This window comes from Cydia fagiglandana, chromosome 15 (genome assembly GCF_963556715.1).
Source record: "Cydia fagiglandana chromosome 15, ilCydFagi1.1, whole genome shotgun sequence".
Lineage (NCBI taxonomy): Eukaryota > Metazoa > Arthropoda > Insecta > Lepidoptera > Tortricidae > Cydia > Cydia fagiglandana.
In genome coordinates, this window is record NC_085946.1 from 8000938 (window position 1) to 8019432 (window position 18495).

Here is an 18495-nt window from a genome sequence, read left to right on the forward strand (position 1 = left end):
TCCACGACTTCCACGTAAGTTGTCACTACGTTGAAAAATAATTATAGTGTATATGGAAATACGTCATGCTGCGCAGACACGGGCCTTCAGCGGATTATTAAGATGTTAGATCGCTGCGTGCGCATTTAACGGGTTGTCTCTGCTGATCATTGACTACCTCTCATGGATACCGCATTTACGGTCAGACGGTCCTACAGAGTTTGCCTTTAGGGTCCTTTTCTGGCAAATTGCATGTATATACACCTCAAACCTTTACCTAAAATTTGATATTAGCTTCTTCCACCAGGGGACTACTTATACTTAGGTAATACAGTAAGCAAGAGTTGTCTTTTCCTCTAGCCGACCAGAGGCCTAAAAAAGGCCTATATTTTATAAATGGTAATTCGCCAGTAACTGGCCACCTAAAAATGAATTATATTCATTATAAAGAGAATTTATTTTAGTACGTATAAGGTTTCAATACCAGCCTTCAATAACCAGCCACCTTACACTAAAGTGAATTTTATTTATAGGTGAATATTATTCATTTTTAGTTTAGGGTGGCCTGTTACTAACGGGTGGCCAGTTACTGGCAAATGACCCTACTTAGCCTTAGCTTGACCCTCTTATGCATTATATTTTTGAAAAATTGAAACTCCATTTGTCTTCGCGAGTTTTGATTTGTGAGCAGCTAGAGATTAATACTCCATCTGATGGATACGTAATCTGCTGCTGACTCAGAGATAATGCCAAATGATAATCGGAACAAACAAAGTCGAAGAGACGACTTATTTAATGCTTGTCGCTTTGAGTGCAGCATATTGGGCTGGTCATAATTCAATGTTCTTTTTCATTTTTAAAACAGGTAACACTTAAGCACTTTGCTGTATTAAAGTTTTATAGCGGAGTCGTGTAAGATCGGATTGGACAGGGTAACTTTTAAAGCTGAGGGCTTACCACGAACCACGTTTGACGTGTTGCCTCTCTGTCACACTTACGTACGAATTTATAAGTGCGACAGAGGGGCAATACGTCGAACGTTCGCGGTAGGCCCTCTGTGCGACCTTAATCGAGTAGCATGTTTGAAGGACGTTATAGAGTTCGAGGTTTGTAGGTACACCTACACGGAGACCATTAAGAAGTTCTTGCTACTGAGGGCAAGATCTGTTTGAACTATACAGTATGGGAAAATTCGAATCAAGTGAAGGTAGAAGTCGTATCGTATCGGGCTGTCAAAGAGAAGGCGGAGGACCGCCAAACATGGAAATTGCTCCACCGACAAGAGTCATACTCTTAAATATATGATGATGATGAAGGTAGAAGAAAACTGTCATAAGAACCATTGGTAATTTTTTTGTGAAAATAACCTATGATATGCACACACGACACGACCAAAAATTTGGCGGTGTCAAAATTGTTTCCATAAAAAAGGGGTAATGGTTCCTAAACCAGGTTTCTCTAATCTTCTAATGTCCCTATAATGGCCACTTAATTAAAACACACTGTATTAGTATTTAACCATTAAGCTAGAGTCGGACCAAGTTAAATTTGCGTAGCATTTGCAATGACAAATTGTGGAAATGTCAGATACCTATGAAAATATGACGATTATAATAGCTGAAAGCTGACAGTGTCATGGCTTTCACTCGAAGAAATGTATTTAATTTTATTAAGCAAATCCTAATTTTCTTGATAAGTCTTCAAAAAATAAGTTTTAATTTTGTTGTGTTAAGAAAACAAGCAACCCCCGCTTGTTGCTTGTTTTCTTAACTTACTCTGCAAAACGCAGGTAATTTATTTGGGTCAGCATATTCATTCCATAGGAGCTTCAATTTCATTAAAATTAAATTAAATAGGTATAGTTAAGGTGGTTCGCTTTTCATACAAAATTCAATCAAAGCTCATTAAGTAACTACACACTATTAGCACACAAATATTTCCGCATTTATCTTCTTTCGAATATTCGTTTGCGCGAAATTAACAGGAAAACAATGTTTCATACAGAAATCATGCAAAAATCATAGTTAACTTTTCATCAATTTTACGTATGTGTGTGTCACAAATGTCGTGTACAGATACATTTGCGACGTTGCCATACCATTTCCGACGTTGCCGGGCTAACCACGGCTCGAATTTGGAGTGCCGTCATGTTTAGTGCAATTTTGTTGACACTGATATTTGACAGGTAGTTAATTGACCTAAGCGAGAAGTTCGTCAGCTTAGCTAAGAACTATCATGGCGTGTTATGCAAACAGTCGCTTTTTTGCTTGCAAACGGAAGATTCCCGGTTCGATCCCCAGTCATTGTATGCTGGAACATAACTTTTTGTATTTTTGTTACACCTAAATTTCGTATTGTTTTATTATTTTTATTTTATTTTTCTTATTATCATAAATCGATTATTAAGTATGGGCTACACGTATTCTTTTATTTTTACAAAGATAATTAGAAATTATTATACCTAATCTCTCTGATTTTTACAATGCAAAAAAAAAACAAAAAAAAGCAAAAAAAAAACGGTCACCCATCCAAGTACTGACCACTCCCGACGTTGCTTAACTTTGGTCAAAAATCACGTTTGTTGTATGGGAGCCCCATTCAAATCTTTATTTTATTCTGTTTTTAGTATTTGTTGTTATAGCGGCAACAGAAATACATCATCTGTGAAAATTTCAACTGTCTAGCTATTACGGTTCGTGAGATACAGCCTGGTGACAGACGGACGGACGGACGGACGGACGGACGGACGGACGGACGGACGGACAGCGAAGTCTTAGTAATAGGGTCCCGTTTTACCCTTTGGGTACGGAACCCTAAAAAGAAGTGTATAAAATTTCCTGTGGTTAAAAATAATGGATTTTGTCTATGAATGAAAAACACAATTATTACTATAGTTTGTTTTTTTAGCATTCGAAATAAGGTAAACAATCTTGACGTGTCTTTTAATTGAAAAACACATTTTAAAAATAAGTTACGGCAAATATGTAACAATTATAAATCTAATACGATCATTTATATTCTTCTGCTTTCATAAGTAATCGTTTTTGATTTTTAAAAAACCTGATAACACTGAGTATGTGGGGGAAGCGCTGCTGGCCTAGCGGAAAGCAATTCGGAGGTCGCGGGTTCTAACCCCGGCTCGTACCAATGATTTTTGAACTTTTGTACGAAATAGCATTTGATACCTATTTATACACCGATACCTATTTTTCGGTGAAAGAAAACAATGTGAGGAAACCGGACTAATCCAAATAAGTTTACTCTCTGGGTTGGAAGGTCAGGGCAGTCGCTTTCGTAAAAACTAGTGCGCATGCCAATTCTGGGATTAGTTGCCAAGCGGAGATTGAATATCTGGGAGACCGACCAAAGCTTACAAAACATAAAAACTCAAAAATGCGCGTTTTCTCCTAGACCTAGCTAAGAGATCAAACCCCTTATAGCAAATTTCATCGAAATCGTTAGAGCCGTTTCTGATACCATCCAAATATATAAATAAATAATTATATATCTAATAATTGCTCGTTTAAAGGTAAGATAACACAAAGGAGAAACAAAAAGAAATTACCTACTCGCACCAGTCTTGAACCCCAATCCTCTTGCACGTATTTCCACGAACATACCGTTACGCTATTGCAACATACTTACGTTGTGTGAAATTGTCTACTACAAGGATCACGGAAACACTGTTTGCATGTGTGAGTAATAGTAGGAAAAAGCGTGACAGCAACACTCCGTCGAATTAAAAAGGTGGTTTTTGCACAATGAGTATTCAATGTTTATTTTAATAGTTCAATATTTACTTAAAGAGTGCGCGAAACATACTTTTAAGTATACAAATACCAAGACCATTTCACAAAAAAATAAAATCTGAAATTTTGCAAAAGTGGTGCCATCTAGCGAGAGTTAAGTTTTGAGTAACCTAGGCGAACCACCTTAATCGTACAGGCTTTGCGCCACACCAACATAAATATAGTAACATGTATGGCCATAGATGATGACATGTGAAAGAAATTGTCTTGGTCCATACTAAAAATTGATTGTTACCTACCTATATTCGGAACACTAGTGAGGAAAATAAGTAGGTAATGCCATAGTGTTAATTTTGTAATCGAAAAAAATCGAGTTCACAAGATTTTTCAGAGTAAATTATTATACATTGGTAAACTTATAACCTGTGGATATTAGTATGTGGTTTGAATAAAATTTTACGAGTAATAATGACCAAGTGATTAAGATTCATCTGCGTATTGCTTACATCCTTCTAGAAAGGACACAATAAACAATTCACAACGAATGCAATTATGATTTTTATGATCATGTATGCATAATGCATATGACATTTTAATAAAGCTTAGCTTCATTTCATACTGATGGATAGCACACAGCATTTTTATTATTTTCCGCATAAATTCTTGCTACGATGTCATAAAGAAAATAATCAGGTTTATAACATGCATCATTTATGAGCTGATAAGGGCAAAGAACTCCGTTCATGTTGTTTCTACAAACTGCGGTGCAGCGCCACTGGTGCGTGAGACCATCACGATACCCATCTTACAATTACACTTCTATTCTATCTTATGACTACTGCTTAAGAACTAAAATTGAGTGGCTAGGTTGTGAGGCGTTATGGACTAAAACTAGGGACTGCACTTGAATACATATTCGGTTATCATGCTGATAAGAAACTGTCGCAACTTGAAATTGTTAAAGCTTGGTCATAACGGTCATACTTAGAAAGCAGTCTCGGTATTCTTATTGCAGTCATGTTCAGAGGTAGATGTTACCAATTTTAGAGATAACAACTCTTATTTGCAGCAAAGGTAGGTACCATAATAGTATATGTTTAAGTTTTTACTGTAGGTAGGTATATTCAGGCAGATTATTTTAACCTCCTCACTCCTCAGTTCCAGAAGCTGTAGTTTTATTTTTGAATTTGGAATAATAACTTATTTAATAAAAGTTAAAATTTCACTTTGGAACAAGACCTTTGTAATTTGTAATGGTCTATGGGATATAGGAGGTTAAGGCTTCATAATAAGTACACTACTTAACGCACTGAATGAATTTAAATTAATTTTGTTGTTAATCTAATAATACAGAGTGGGATAAAAAATGAATATCGAGAAACATTGTAGGTATCTCTGTTTGGCCCTATGGTTGACTGGTCGAGAATGCAATTTGCACATTGTTGTATATATATTGTGCAATAATGTTTAAACAAATAAATAAACATCCTATCCAATCTAACGTTTAAAAACGTTTTTCAATCTTGTTTTAAGATATTCCTTTGAGGTCCTCACTTTAATACTTTCTTAATTAAATGTCTGGTCAGTTTTTTTTGTAACAACAAAAGTCTTAGTTTGCCTTTGTAGTTTCAGTGTTTATGCAAAACATCGTAATAATATCCAGTCTAGACAGCTAATAACCATCTAATAAGATTGAACGCGTAAACTTGGTTTAAGTTCCTTTTTTATTAGAACAACAATAATTTTTTATGCAAAAATATTCTTTCGGTATACCTGGAGGGTATCTCTGCTTGCGATGATGCCAGCAAGACGTGGTTATGATATTGTAAGTTTTAAAAAGTTCATCGAGGTTGAAGCGAAATAGTTACACTAACAACTCTAACAAGTTATCTAAAATTTCATACGCGACCTCCAACGAGCATCGTTCTACGAATTTTTATTTTTCTTGGTGCAGATCTCTGACATCTTCAAACTTAAACTTAAATTAGGACGCGTTTTCACTAGTTGTCTGTCAGGCGACAGAGATGGTACCTACTTATTTTCCCTTAGACAAGAGAGATCAGTAAGGTCAGAGATTCATTTAAAGGAGTATTCATTGTAAAAAAGTCATATGCATGTAGTTAAAACAAGTTGAACTATACTTAGTTGTCTAAGCTCCTTGTGTTCTGGGTGTTTATAATATTCTACATAATACATGCTGCTTAGTGGAGAAGCTAATATTCACAAAATGCATCCCGTATAGTTAGTGTTAGCTTGCGAACTATGTGTTCGCTTGTTTTGACAAATAGTTTAGTATTTTAGTAGTGCGCAACTGCGCATATGCTAGATCAAGCATCCTTGCCACGATGGACCAACCTTATAATAGTTAGAGTAGTTCAAACTGTTAAAATAAAATAAAATATACACCTTAGTAGTTCAAATAATATCTCTCCTCATATCAGGGAAGGCACTTACAAACTTTATTGAAATATGCATGCACTTTTTTATGACAAGTAGGTACCAAGTTTATCAACTTGATTGAACATGACCATTTCCATAAGAAAACCATTATTAAGATGATTGTCAAGATTGTAAAGTCAATTCCTACCTTTAAAACTTCCGATTCCAAATACTTGCTTATTCATTTGATTAATTTACTAAGAGAGAGAGAGAGAGCCTTCACAATCCAACTTGGTCAGCGGAAAAGCCAATTCCTAGATGACAAATGCGTCCCATATAGTTAGCGCTGTTTGCATGCGCGGAGCGCCCGCTGACATATAGCCGGAGTTTCTTAGCTGAGTGTGCCCACACTGTTAACGCGGGCTGAATAAACAACTACATAATATATGTTTTGTACGGGACGCCATGGGAAATTATTAATATTTCATATTCTTTGATTTAAGTTAACGGTATCAAACTGCACAACGGGACTTAATCGCGTATTTAAGTTTTAAGATTTACCTCCGACGTTTCGAGGACGGCGTTGTCCCCGTGGTCTCGGAGAAGACTGGCTCAAGTTGACATCAACATCTTCTAGCCGCGCGAGACCACGGGGACAACGCCGTCCTCGAAACGTCGGAGGTAAATCTTAAAACTTAAATACACGATTAAGTCCCGTTGTGCAGTTTGATAATGTTTAATAATCGTGAAAGTTTAAATCAGTGTTTTAAGTTAACGGTACCTACAAATTACACTTTGGGGTAGGTACTTAAAGATCACGAGTTTCTGGAGTTGAAGTAAGTAGTACAAAATGTAATAAATATGTTACTAGATTTTGTACTGTTTAGACGACAACAGTTTAGCTCACTTGAATTTTTAGTTGAAACATGTCGCCAATAGCAACTTAAAAAATCATGTGAGTGAAACTGTTGTCGTCTGAACATTTTAAAATATGTCTCACGAAAGTTTAATTTCAATTACTAGATTTTGGTTGAAAGACTTGAAAGTCTGCGCAATATTCTTCAAATCTTTACGTTAATTTCGGAATCCATATTTGGCTTGTGTAAATGCTTGCCAATCCTTCTTGTACGTACTTACACGCCTAGTTGAGGTCCAGAGCGGCTACCGCGAAAACGAAATTCGCAAATTGCGGGGATCCTTCTCTTTTGCTCCAATGAAGGCGTAATTAGAGTGACAGAGAAAAATGCCCGCAAATTGCGAACTTCGATTTTTATCAGATCAGATACCTACATCGTATTCGCTTTTTATCAAAAATATAAACGATATAAAGCGAAAAAAGTTAATTTAAGATAAATACGAAATTGCTTATATCGAATAGTGATGGCGTCACGTTCTGTGAAAAGCAAAGGTAATTGTTTTACAAATGCCCGTGCACCGTCGGGAGTGAAATCACTGTAATTATTTGTATGCAGCCGTTAACGAGTATAACTTTTCATACGCTTCTAAAGTTACAGCAGCACATTATTATATTTTCTTTGAAACACTTTCTCACTGGATAAGCCGCACGCCACACGTCAACAATCTCCTAATTAAAACACTACCAAATAATGAACAACATTACCAGGTTCCAGAAAAGCGCATGGAAGTAATTTCATAACTTTTCCTGATAGCTAGTCCACGGTTAACCACTCACATGATTGATATTTTTTAGTGACCTCTATTTTTATGTGAAAATAAGGGTGACAGCTTGCAACTACAGTTGCATGAATCATGTGAGTGGAACGACAATGGCCTGTTTCTTTCATTAACCATAGAGAAGACGATTTTGATTGATCGTTACGACAACTCGTCACGTGGCACCCATATGCCCTCTTTGGTGACTGATGGTAACGTCACCCGCGAACTGTCAAGCCGAAATCTCAAATATAACTTTTTGAGTGCATTGTACCGTCTTCGTCCCAACGGTGGTACAAAATGCAGTTTAAATAAACATAATATTTTGTATAATAAGTGGAAAGTACTTCGTAAAACAGCACCTCAGTGATCTATTTATCAACCTCCAACTTTATCTAAACAAGAATGTGCCATAAGTCATAACAACTGCTCCAAACCTTGGACCAAGAAAACCACTCTGTTTTTCCCCATTACAGCCAAATTTCCCAAACAAATTCGTACCATTCACGAGACTATTTCACGCCCTATTTTCCCGTGCGAATTTTCTAGCCCACAATTGAAAATCTACTGCAAACCACCAGCTTTTGTGTGAACTTTTTGTTACACACTATTTTTTTCTGTGGATAAATGACGTTCATTCTTAATTCAATTTAGGGCCATAGTTGGCTAACACGGAAATACGAAAAACAAATTTAACGGGCGAGCGTAGGCGGAATTTGTAAAATGTTTGCTTAAATGGTTGAAACGACACTAAAATAACTCGATTGTATGGGATTGATCAGAGCAGTCGATTTAAATAGAAAATGGTGCTTTGAATAGAAATCAGTACATATTAAATGCAAATAACAACATCATTTATTTCTTAGTGAGAATTAGGATATCGGCTTATGAAACTTTGGTACCTAAGTTACAAATAGTGGAATTTTTAAATGGGGCACTGAGGGCAGCTACCAGATCCCTACTGCTAAGCCAAAAATAATGGTTTCAGGAGACCATACCTAACTCTTTGATTAAAATTTATTGACATTTACAAATTTTGAAAAAAATATCTAATCTAGATTGATCTCGAAGAAGCTTTTAATCCCATCCAGGTAAATATTTTGTACAAACAACTAAATAAATCTTAGGTGTACAAACATACAAATATTGAAAAATATGCTTTTGGAAAAGCAAGAATACGTATATCAAATTCCATATCAAATTGCCAGTCAAAGTACCTCTCATTTTAACTCAAATTGTAGATTTCAATTAATTTTACGTTTAACTGGGTAGGTATACGCACAAGACCGGTCACATTTAGAAGACCTTTCCAGCTAGATTCTACGTCTCCGCATCACAGTAAGCGGTAGATGCGCGCACCAGGGTGCCACTCTGCGGCTAAGTGATTTTATTTGTGTCCACATTCCTATGTGTATCAAATTACGCGGCCTTGCGACCAGCTGCTTGATCGATTGTCTACGTCTTTGCTAAAAGCGCCGATATTGACTCGAATAATTACTCTGTTCAGAACGGATGGGCAGAAGTTATCACGCCTTAAATGGAATTAAGACATTACCGCTTGAAAGAGAGTGCATGGGAAAGTAAATTTTCAAGAATAAAATAGGCATAAAGCGATTTGGAATCGCGCTCCGGGGTTTCCATTTACATATATTTCTACACAAGTAAGAGGTTATTAGAGATACGCCAAATACAAGAAGAATATGTTTAATATTTTCATTATTATTTTAGCGTGATGAAAAAATAGCTAAAAATTTGAAATATTCCATTACGGTTCTTGAGATATAGCAGCGCTCTAATGAACGAAAAAACAGACGAATAGCAGAGGCATAAGTAATAGGTAAAATTTTAATTGAGCACGAAACCCTAAAAATAACATTTCAATTATTGATTTCCATTCGGATACAACTTAATTCATTTTTAGGGTTCCGTAGCCAAATGGCAAAAAACGGAACCCTTATAGATTCGTCATGTCTGTCTGTCTGTCTGTCTGTCTGTCTGTCTGTCTGTCTGTCTGTCCGTCCGTATGTCACAGCCACTTTGTTCCGAAACTATAAGCACTATACTGTTGAAACTTGGTAAGTAGATTTATTCTGTGAACCGCATTAAGATTTTCATACAAAAATAGAAAAAAAACAATACATTTTTAGGTTTCCCCATACATAGAACTAAAACTCAAAAATTTTTTTTTCATCAAATCCATACGTGTGGGGTATGTATGGATAGGTCTTCAAAAATGATATTGAGGTTTCTAATATCATTTTCTTCGAAACTGAATAGTTTGCGCGAGAGACACTTCCAAAGTTGTAAAATGTGTGTCCCCCCCCCTGTAACTTCTAAAATAAGAGTATGATAAAACTAAAAAAAATATATGATGTACATTACCATGCAAACTTCCACCGAAAATTGGTTTGAACAAGATTTAGTAAGTAGTTTTTTTTTAATACGTCATAAACCGTAAACCGCAATTTTATTGTGTTACTTGCTGTTACGGAACCCTTCATGGGCGAGTCCGACTCGCACTTGGCCGATTTTTTAATATTAATTGTTACTTGTGTTATTACACACTAAAGAATAAATAATTATTGGAATGGATAAAATATGAAAATGTGAATTCACATACATATAGGTAATTATGTTCCGTTGTTAAAGTTATAAATGGCTAAGGATCTTGGACTGCAGTCAAACAAGAAGCAGGTTTGTGTAAAATTAATGTTTAACTCAAATACGGCTAGTAGTTAGGAAAATTTCATAGTCCCGTAGTATTTCCATTTATTCGAATACGTCTTGCTATTCTTTATGCAAATGTGGAAGCGGGAACCTTATCCAGGGGTGTCACTCTCAGCTGCCGAATCGATTTGGAAGTTTATTCAGGCTGACAACACGAGGTAGGGCTGTGCCAAGTTATATTCTGCTTCTTATTACGCGGACCGAGGTCTCAACTGCGAGCACGTGTCGGGGTACAATTTTCGAAATTGATGTGCACTATATCATTCCGCTCAATCATAGATTCCTTTGAAATGCATCGGCATTTGCATTTTTTTGGAATAAAAATGGAAATATGTTGATTTCTCCAAATTATCCCGTCTGCTGCAGGAAACAGAGTACCTAATGTAATTTTGCAATGTATTTGTTATTGAGACCAGCGTCATATTGAATGTTTTTTTTTTCAAGCTATTTACGGGCTTGACAAGCTCATCTTGACTGAGTAGGGTTTTAAGTTTCACAGAAGATTATTGAAAGAAACTTAAAAATTACCTGCCTCTGCTGTTTTGAGAGCGATAGTTCACTCGTGGATCCGGAGAATGACTGGCAATTAGTAGCCATCAATATATTCTAGACGCGCGAGTTTTTCCAAAATCCCAAAATTTGTCTTTTTTACAAGTTTTTATTTTTACAAGCTTTTATTTAGTTTCACCTGACCTTTGTCTGTCTGTCTGTCTGTGTGTAATCAAATCTTGCAAGTTAAATTTGATCCACTTCCCGGTTTCCGATTGAGCTGAAATTTTGCATGCATGTATAAATCGGATGACAATGCAATATTATGGTACCATCGAGCTGATCTGATAATGGAGACAGGAGGTGGCCATAGGAACTCTATGATGAAACAATGCAACCTAATTGTGTTAGGGGTTTTTAGAATTGTCTCGATGAATATTAGTTATCTGAATCTTATTATCGACGAAAGTCTTGCAGACAAGGATGTCACTCGATCGACATACATTAGCTACTTTACTTACAGTCCGGTTTTTCAATCGGCGATACCTATTCGTTGACTTCTTCATTAATAATGACTGGATTCCACGTGAATCAGATCCTAAAGCCATTATCCCGATTAAAATTGATGTAGATTGTTTTTTCGCCAAATACACTGCAATGTCAATTAGGACGATGATGGATTTTCACTATAAATTCTGAAAGTGTAAACCTACAACAAAATGTGGGTCCTTAAAGTATACTTCAATTTAGGAAATTATGAATTATGGTATGGTTCCTATAAAAACTACAAATTATGATTTGAATTTCTTACTTACGTACGTCTTGGGATGCGTAAGTTCAAAATACAATTCAATTTCGTACCAAGTCTAATTCCATCCGTACCCCCAAAACTGCAGACTATATATTTTGCGATACATTTAAATAAGTCAACTGTTGCGATATCATCAGAATTTATGCGTTAGGGTTCTGCACCACCGAAAACCGAAAAGGTCATAAATATATGAGTTTCATAGAGACATAAGGTCTTGTTTCACGATAATACAAAACCGTGGTTGCGTACAATTGGACGTGACAACCGCCGCCCAATCGTGCGGTAGAATTTAAAGTAAACGGGGGAAAGTGGAGTCAGCATGGTTTTCCATCAAATACTAAGACGACATTATCGCGAGATTCGCAAGTGCAATCGGGATATTTTGAGTTAAGCTTGTTTTTATCGACCTGACTGAATGTTTTTAGTGTCTATTTTACTTAAGTAAATGCTTGAAAGTGAAGCCTTTTTGCCTAATTTCCCTAACTCATTATTAACATATGATGTGTAAACTGGATACATCTTAGCCGTTTCCTTTCAGTCGTTGATAGTCATTTACATATAGCGAAATACATGAATATAGAGGTGCCAGTGTACTTCAGAGCCTAAACATACAAAAGGTTAAGTGACCCTTCATAGAACAGAAAAAAATGTCCTCAAAAAATTCAAAATATGACTTAAAAACTCGGTCAGGATTCTTATCGTACACAAACAAGAGGTTAAAGCCTCCTTTTAAGTTTATAATAATATGATTTTCACAATACACCGTTTATGCCTCCGCAGATAATGTGAGAAACCTCCCAAATTGCCCCGAGTACCTCCGTATCTTACATGGTATGTTTACTTAGTATTACAACGAGAACGACGATCATTACTCTCAAGTGTTGTATTTAACGCGCTACCGAAGCCAACTTCATATTTATAGGCTGTTGAATAATAAAATATATTTATCGGACGTTATTAAAATTATACTGCGGATTTTATTATGTGCTACTATGTTGCATAATATATGTTCAGGCAGTTACGTATATCGAAGCATCAGTTTCAAAAGTAGGTATTCAATGTGTCGTGCAGTTCTAAATTCGACTTTATGCCAATGAAGCTAAGATATTAATTCCGTGATTTGTCGATTTGTGATGAGAGGTAGTGTAAAATAGCTAATCTATTAAAATGCAAAACTTGCAATGCATGGTCATGGATGCTAAAAGGGATTCTCGTAAAGGAAGTGGACAGACATAAAGATTCAAAGTATATCATAAATGCAGATACCTACGGCTAATTATTGATGTTGTAAATCTATACAATTACTCATTATCCTTACTTTTTACTACTGGCGATAAATTTATAGAGTCTGGGGGGAAAAGTTCAACGCATATACTTTGTTCATTTTTCTTTCGCTATGTAGTTGACCGGTAAAAATTGTTAAAATATCTTGCTGCAGTAGGTATTGCAGCGCGACATAACTTCCGACTCAATGTCGTCATTGAAATACTGCTGCAGCAATTCTAGTGTAGTCTGAATCTGAACGGTACCTTTTCTTATTAAGTAGCTAATTTACATTGTTTTTTAGAACAATGAAGTTTAAATAGATAATGAAATTTATGAAGGTCGTTTTCGGATAGCAACCGCAACTGCATTAGGTACTGTGTGTCATAACTGCAGCAGCTAACGGCAGCAGCCTTGGTGCGGGCGCTGTCACTGATGACTCTAATCGCGACAGCAGCGCGGCTACGAACGTCATTCATTTTAACAAGAATTGACAGTTACAGCGTCCGTGTTACCGCCGCAGCAGTAATATCGTAACAGAAATGCAGCTACATTTAATGCAATTGACCGCCACTTACCACCTTAAATGTAAACTGCGATTCCATAACCGAGCAAGAAATAATTATTTATGTAGGAGAAAATAGATTATTTAAAACATAGTGCGACATTTGGGTAGTCATAAAAAGATACAAGAAAAAATGTAAATGACAGTTGCTAAATCTAAATTGTCTTGAGAATGTGGGCGGGCGCCGGCGTGAGCGAAACGATGACGGAATTATTGAATCTGCGTTTGCCTGACGTTTTCTAGGGTGTGACTGACAAGGGTGCGCCGAGTTATATTGCCAAATAAACTGTCAGAATACCTAAAAGCTGGACAGTAATAGTTGAAAACCCATATATTTATTTGCCATGGTGGAGTTTACAAACATGTCAAATTTGAGTATTGTTTCATATCTATAGGTACCTATTAAAATTTGCTATTTCTTGAATCCAAACAACGTTCCCTCGGGATTTGTTTTATTTCATAAACTACCATTACAATTATTTAATATTTTTAATGCTTTATTTAAAATTAAAGCAATAAAATAACTCATACTTTTTTCGTAAATACGTTCCAATCAGTGTTCAAATTACCTACTTATATACATAATTTCGCTTTCAATTGAATTTTGTACAGCTTTTTTGAATAAACAAAATTATTTTATCTTGTTTTCAAATAACTCTTATTGACAAAAAAGTAGTCATTTAATATGTAAATGGGATTGATGGAATTGAATTTTTTTTTATTGTTAATGCATGTTTTTATGCGGGATAATTTAGTTTGTAAAATATTTTTTGTAATATGTCATAATTCATGTATTATTTTAAATCATATATAATGCGATAAGTTGAAAACAATTTTCAATTAACCTCCAGTAATCACCGGGGACGCAGGGCTACCACAAGCTTTTGTTTAAAAAAATACCTTATAGGTACGAGTATAAACTAGGGGATCTCTGTCCTTTGTCAACACGTTCAAGCTCATGTACCCTTTCATATATAAAGCAATCTACACACTAGGTCACAAAACCTAAGCCGCGGCCACACGAACGTCCGTGTAACCAGACCCGACACGTTGCACAAAGCCTCGCCCATCTGACATAAGCCTTACAGCTCGCAGCCGATTGGTGGGGCGTTTCTTTTCTATATAAGGTTTCGCTGAATCACTAATTCTATAATATTTTAAAGCCGATTTGAAAATTGAAATGTCTAATTGGATTGAGGTATAAACCTATTTTATGGATTAATACGTGCGTGATATAATCGGGTTTTGCCATGTAAGTAGTTACGTTCCATCAAGAATGTCAGCGCAGTTCTTTGTCATTGTAACTATTAAATTCTACGGTTGACAGTTTGAATGTATCTAATCAGACAAGTAAAAATAAATAAATAAATATTACAGGACATTTTTACACAAATTGACTCAACCCCACGTGACAAGACAAGTAGCTAGTTTAGAATTTAATATGATGCTAAAATCATATAAAACCACTTGATTGTCCCAATACTTGTGATACAATTATAACGAAGTACGTACCTAGTAGACACTTTGATCGCACGTACCTAAATCTAACCTAACCTAAGTGGTCGTGTTTAAATGATTTGATATTTCTCACAATGAATGCATGAATCCGAAATTGTGAAAACATCCTTACAATTTTTAAAACAGCGATTGTTCACCAAATGTAATTGTTAAAAATGTCTCAGTACCTTTATTGTGCTCCCTGTCCTCAACGAATAGCCATTGAACGTTCGTCCACGACTGCTATTCCTAGCACTCACTAAGCACTTGGAACCACGCAATCCAGTTTATGTGTGACATCTAGTTACCGTGACTACTGTGTTTAACCGGAGGTCAGACTTAAAGTGGTTACTGTAATAAAGGTGATTTAAGGACCGAGAATAACAAGTTGGTAATCAGCTGTCATCTCAAGAAGCCGAGAAAGCCTTTGTGGTGATGTCAAACATCAAGCTAATAAACGCCGCCTGGGTAATCAAAGAGATGAAACAAGTTTCTGTAAAATATTCAATGTGGTGAATGTTGAGTTTTGTTTCGTGGAACAACACTTAATATAGATTTTTAAAGAGAAACGAGGTGGTCAAACAAATCCTGGAGACGTATTCTGGTTGGTAATAACAGGTTATGAATTTGATTAAATTTGGATTTGTTATTGATATGGTCTGTCAGTGTCGAAAGTTATGCTTCTGATTAAAAAACGGGGCGTATGTATGTCCTGTTATATAAATTGCGTGTATAATAAAAAAAAATGCGTCTCATAAATGTATGTAATGTCAAACTGCGTATCAATATCAATATAATTATTATTTTTAGGCACACATTTACTAAAAAGCAGGGGTGGCTGAGAGATTCAATTGCCCTGCTTTCAAACCAATTAGTTTTTCTAAACTTATTTTCAGACTGTATCAGTTTACCACCACCTTTTCGGTGAAGGAAGTATCCCAACCCGCTGAAATATAGAGTAGAAGAGACCACAGAACAATCCCTCTTTATGCCTGAGATAAAGTCTCATGCTTTTCTTAAGTGTTTACATAATAAGCTGGATAGTCACAGCAGCAGATTAAAGGTTTATAAAAATGATTACAGCTTTGAGTTTTAAACTTGTAAAAAGTTTACGCCTAATTGTTATAATTGTACTAAATAAATACGTGAATTTGTACTTACTTTATAAAGCCCTTGAACGAGACGTCACCGCTTTCGATAGTAAAAAACGATATTGGCTATTACCCAAATTAAGGAGATCGAGCATCAAGAAGAATCACTAGTAGGTTCCAATGTTGCCGAAAAAGTTCACTAAAGTACGGCGCAAATCTCCTATATATCCAGAGCAGATGTTATCTGTGACGCGAAGAATAATATCCCCATGAGCGATTTCCTTAATTTCGTGAGGCGAATCAAGGGATCGATCCGCCCAGATCGCTAGTTAGTGATAACGTTTATGGCCCAACGCCGGTCTGCGAATAACGAGGATCTTTCTTTCTTTCGATCACGACCCAACGCGGTATTCGTGTCTGGATGTCAATTGGCTATAAGGTTGCGAACTTTCCCGAAGATACGGCTACGAGGTCGCTGTTTATTGTTCTTGTTTTTCTGCGGCGTTTGTAATTGTGTTCCTGACGCGAGATAAACACGTCGGGGTTATAAAAAGTTGCCATTGCTCGCACTATTGTGATATGGATTTATGCTATATTGTTTGAATATTTGTCCCGAGAATATAATAGAGAGATTCAATTATGAACAAACTTTTACCTTAGTTAATTATCTTGTTAACTTTACTGATATGAATCGGTTTTGATAATGATTTGTCATGTAAAAAGGAACTTAAGAAAAAATTAGGCTACTTTTTTGCCATTTATTGCCTGCAAGGTATTAGGGCAAATAAAATGACACACTCCGGGTACCTTGCGGGGGAAACAGGCGTAACCACAGATAAAAAAAGATAAAAAAAACAACGAAAGAATTCTCAAATCTGTCAACGTTCACGGAATTGTCAACTTATAACACCGAGCGACGCGTTTGAATACAGGTGCGTAGTCATCCGTCATCGTTCACTTTTTTTATCTCGAAGAGTTAACAAATTGTTTTAGCCGGGCTAGTCCGACAATGCCACAGCCGTTTTGACGAGTGTGTGCCTGGGTGGTCCCACTAATTGCCCTCTGTCATCCATTGCTGGTGACAAATCGGACTTAGACAGGAAAAGATAATACCTTGTTTGATCGATGACCCTCGTGATCAAATAGAAGTAGGTTTATTTCAAAAACGAACACTGATAATCTCATCCGTTAATTAAAGACGTGGGACAATTATGTCACGTAACAGTTTGCTTATTCATATGAATAGATTACAAGTATTCATGGGCATTAAAATAACTTTATTCACACCTCGAACATCAGTGATTCTCTAAGGAGTTTATTCATTTCGATTTGCATAATAATAACGCATTGGTGATTTGGATGTAATTACTTTTGGGAGGGGAATAATTCTAAGTTTATTAATGCTCGGGGTTAAAGAATTATTGAAGGGCATGTTCGGGCTAGTGTTAAAACTTATTTATGAGCTGTTAATTACACCAAAACTTTTCAAATCATGAATGTGTAATGTAGTTTATTGTAAGAAGGTACTCAATTAAAGCAATCCGATATACAAAAAAATATAAGACAAGAAAGAAGGCTGCGGCTGGTTGTCGAGGTACTTTAGTCCGATATTAATAATCGTTTATCTACCCTTTATAAGGCACACTTAGATATTATACGGCGAAAATTACTACCCTATAGCATCATCTTTTGTACTTTTTTATACGCTTTTATTTAGTTTCACCTGACCGTTGTCTGTGTGAAAATCAAATCTTGCAAGTTAAATTTGATCCACTTCCCGGTTTCCGATTGAGCTGAAATTTTGCATACATACGTAAGTCGGGTGACAATGCAATATTATGGTGTCATCGAGCTGATCTGATGATGGAGACCGGAGGTGACCATAGGAACTATGTGTTAAAACAACGAAACCTAATTGTGTTTGGGGTTTTTAGAATTGTCTCGATGAGCATTAGTTGCCTGTGGAAAGAAAAGTACAGTCAGCGGTAAAAGCTTGCCAAAAATGAAATTTTGCCAAAAACTTATTATTATGTAGAATTTTTAAAACTTTAAAGAGGCTCTCGAAACTCGGACATGTGTCGCGCGAGTGACTTAAAACAAGTCTAAATCGTAAAATTATTCAAAGTATGGTAAATATGTTAATATTCTATGACTGCCCAATTGATTGTATTATAATATTTTTTTCGCAGTGATGCATATTATTACAATATGTCATGGAAATTCCTATCTCCACGAAATGGGGTCTGCTACCTAAACAAGGTTGTGAATATT